Genomic DNA, 4,547 nt, shown 5'->3' with positions numbered 1-4,547 from the left:
GCATGTGTGCCCAAGATTCCACGAGGAGACTGGAGGAGAAGGGATTGTGGTGTGGCCATCCCTTCTGGGGGGTGATTTATTGCTTTCTGTCTCTATCTTTCTGTCTCTCTGGCAAGTACGTGCGCCTTATAGCAAAAATCTCTATAAAAAAAGGTATAGGAAAAAAATAAAACAAACAGAATATAAATAATATTCTTTTGAAATATAGTTCACAAAGCATAATAATTTTCTTCCCTCCACTTCTTTCCTTATTTTAATTTTTTATATTGTATTTGTTTATTTCTTCCAGGAATGACAGAGATAGCAACAACACCCCCAGCATGGTTCCAACACCACAGTCTGCCCCTAGTCTTTAGCCAGATCCAGATCACTGGCTCACATGTGCCTGAGGCACCTGAGGAGGTCTTCGGACTTGTATCAGAAAACCTCTCATGTGCAACTGCCTCACAGTGTCCTGTTTTACTTCTGCTCCACCACCCGCCCCCTCTTTTCCGTTTTAAATACAAATAAGATGTACTTAAGTAAAGTGTCCTTTATTCCTTTCTGTTTTCTCTTCCTCAGGAAGTCTGTTCCTCCGGAAATAACCATTTTGATTTCTGTTTATATAATTTTGTTTATGTGAGTTATATAATTTATATGATTTTGTTTATAGGATAATATAATCCCTATTTCGGTCCTTTAATGAAATACACGATTAAGGTATATGAAGGCTTGTCTCTCTCTCTCTCTCTTTCACACAGACACACACACACACACACACACACACACACACACACACACACGTCAGTTGGCTCGAATCACAGTTACCCAGATGAAAGCATATGTCCGTAGGCTGCAGATGAGGTTAGTGTCTTTGCTTAATGACCTTGTTTGAAATCCATTCACACTCTCTCCTCTGAGTCTTCTTTTCCCTGGAGATGACAAGGGTAATAATGCATGCTTAGCAAAGAGTTAGAGCCATGTTAATGGTAGCTCCAATTATCTGATTTTTCTCAAGTTGCCTGTAAGGGCACACCATACTCCACTCACAATCCTAGTATTACTTTGGTCTGCTTTCAGAGAAAAGCCTATTTTTTTTTTGTTTGCTTGTGTGTCTTATTTTTTCTCAGTCCCGGTTCTGTATCCCTGCCTTGGGTGCTCACAGAGGTTGATGAGTGGGAGTGGATTTTCTAAACACAGAAAAAAGAATAAATAAACCTGTCAGGAGAAAAGAGTACAATCTATTAGAGATTTTGATCATCCTATTTGTCACAGAGAAATAACAGATGCATTAGTGCACACAGAACTTATAATTCAGAGATCATCGTTACACCAAATGACAAATGATGTTACTATAATTTACCATTTGTCTTTTTACACATAGTTAAGAAACCATAATTACAAAAAATCATGACAACTTGCCAATTAAACAGACTCATTCACCCACAGATGAAGCATGCATGTTTGCATTTTGCAAATTAAGTTAGGGTGTGTGGGGAGGGTGAGAACAAAAGTCTATATAGTACAGTGATTTATTATAAAGCCTGAACAGGTATACATTAAAAGTAAAACAACTTACACCTTTTTTCCACAGTATCTGAGCCATCTGGAAAATATTTCTGATGTAAAATACAATAATCTTTCCATTTTCTTTTCAAAATCTTTCAGACTTCACTACAATCTCATCTTTCTTTCGTTTATCTTTATTGGAAAATAAATAAATAATGGAAAAAGTATGTACTATACATTTTTTTAATTATTAATTTTTATAATAAAAGAAGAAAAACTGAATTGTAAATATATGTAAAACCAGCAGACACATCGTTTTGAAATTAGGTAGTGAGAAACAACACTTCCTCATGGAAAAGTGATGTAGAGAGAGAAGAAAGTGTCCAGGAAGCATCAATAGATGGCTAACCTGGGTGTGAAGGGACCTGGGAAAGGGTTGCTCAGGTCCGGCTGGAATCCAGCTCTAATGAGAGCAAAACACACTTAATGGAAAACCCAGTCTGGGCAACTTTGGGACCCAAGAGAATGAGGGGAGTCTTTTTTGCAAGTGCAGCTCAATTTTCTTTGTCTTGAATGGAAGGAATTTATATTTTATGACTGAATAATATTCCATTATATTGGGTCATTAGTAAAGTCATGATATATTTTTCTGGTTTTCTATGCAAAACTGCATGACTTTTCCGACATATACATACACACACACATACACACACACACACTTTTTTTTATTTTAATGTGGTGAAAGCAATGCTAACTCCAGTAAGCAAGGCACTGAAAGACAAATACCATACAATCTTACTCCTTAGTGAAAGCTAAAAGATTTGATTGAATAGAAGTGGAGAGTGAAATGGTGGGAAACGGTGGTGAGTGCGAGGGATAGGGAGAACTTGAGTAAGCATGAGAGAGCAAGTAGATGCATGGGATGAGCTCTAAAGTTGGTTATAACCCAATGTGTATTTCAAAATAGTTATAAGAGAGCATTCCGAATGTTTACAACACAGAATAATCATAAATGTTTAAAATAATGGATATGTTTAGTATTCTGATGGTATCATTACATGTTATATATATATATATGCATTGAAAAATCACATTGTGCCCCATAAATATGCATAACAAATAAGTGACAAACATTTTAATAAAACAAAAATTAAAAATATTGTGGGGCCTGTTATACATGTCAATTACTGGAACTAGAAGATTCCATGTGCCTGTTGACCAACCACATTTAACTTAGAAGAAGCTGCCTCTTTGGTCATATAACATAAAATGAAGAACCGTTCCTCTATCTGCTTCTTAAGAAAAAGTGTGGGCCAGCTCTGTGGAGCAGTGGTGCAGTGGTGCACTGTTCAAGAGAAGCTGGAACCCACTGTGTTGCCACAGTTCAATCCCCAGCCAGGTCAGCCTGAAACATCCCACGATCCAAGCAAGTGCCCAAGAACTGATAGGCTGGAGAACTAGAAGAAGAAGATCATGATGTGACCAGATCTTGTGAGGATGCTCATCTCTCTCTCTCTGTCACACTCTTATCTATGCATGCTCTATCATGAATAAAGGGAAAAAAAAAAGAGCGAGGCAATCCTAATGCAGATAATTAAGTTTATGTATTAAGATCAATTCTGATGTGTGTTAATTCAGGGCCATAATAGAAAGCAGGATTAGTGCATGGCTGTGGGGACAGCAGGCGGAGATCTCATCCTACATCCTCCACAACCTAGCTCCTGTCACAGGCAATTCCCTAAAACTGTTTCTATTTTCTCATCTTAAAATGGAGCTAATCTCAATTCCTATTCATAAGGCTATTGTGAGAGTCCACAAAGTTTCCTGTCCATTGTGGATGATCAGTTACATGTTTGTTACTGGGTTGGGCTGGATATTTCTCTACCCTCTTTGTGTTTAGACAGCAGAATGCCAAAACTGGTGCCCATTCTGTTGTAGATGGATCTGATTTGCAGCAACCATCACAATGTGGGAGTAAGTCGAAATGTGGCCTGGCCGTCTGTTGGAGTGTAAGATATGCCAGCTACAATTATGAAAAGAGCTAATTAATTTTAGAATGGATAAAATCCAAAAAATGGAGACTTCTTTTGCAAACCAAACAGTCACAGCCAAAGCTTTGGCAAAGAAAAGTCCAAATATCCCAAAGTCATCTTTTTATTTGGGGAGGATAGAATTGTCTCTGAGAGCAAAAATATCTATTTCTTTGACATTAATAACACTGGAAATGCTCATTAAATCAGGGAGCATCACATCTGAGCATGTAGAATTCCCGTTTGTACTGGCTGTACTTCTCCTTACAGAGCCATTTGAATTTCCCTTGGGAAGAGAGGCAGTACTGACTCACGCCGAAATTTAGTCTCCTTGGCCAAAACATGCACGTTTGTTTCCCTTTAATTTGCTCAAATGTATCATCAACACAACCGGAATCCCTGTGCAGTTGGTACTGAATCAGTTAATTAGCAAGCATAAATAAATATGTGAGAGAAAATAAATGTCCTGTTTAGAATGTATTTTGCCAATTTTTGGCAAATATTCAAGATTCGGCTTTGACATTTTTAGACAAAGAGAAGGTAAACTATGATCTGGATGGTTGGATGATCTTAATGTACTGTATTTTGCCAAGTCTTGTTTAATGTAAGAAATAAAAACACTATTTCAACAGAACATTAATAATACCCCATAAGGGAAGATTGAGAGGATATGGAAAGAGTTTGGGGGTTTCAGGCAGATCTTTGAAGGTAGGAAATCAATGGTCATTGGAGCTGGTTCACAGGATCATAGCTTAGGATTGGTAGCACATTAAGTTGAGGTCTGAGAAATAGACTAGTTTGAATCAGGTGAACTGATAAGCAAACTATTGCCCAGACAAATTGGCTTATAAAAAATCTCTGAAGCAGCAGAGAGGTTATTTATTGATTTACACCCTTATCTTTCTGAGTAAGAATTTCCTGGAATAGCAGTGAAGAAATGTGGATACAGGCAGCTTCAGCTCTCTATCGTAATAGTGGATTCTGTGGGCATAGGTTGTCTTCTTTCTCAACTGTTACCAGCAAAACTCT

The sequence above is a fragment of the Tupaia chinensis genome, unplaced genomic scaffold (genome assembly GCF_000334495.1).
Source record: "Tupaia chinensis unplaced genomic scaffold, TupChi_1.0 Scaffold149696_1, whole genome shotgun sequence".
NCBI lineage: Eukaryota > Metazoa > Chordata > Mammalia > Scandentia > Tupaiidae > Tupaia > Tupaia belangeri.
The sequence above is the reverse complement of the archived record's forward strand: the minus strand, read 5'-3'. Positions refer to the sequence as shown.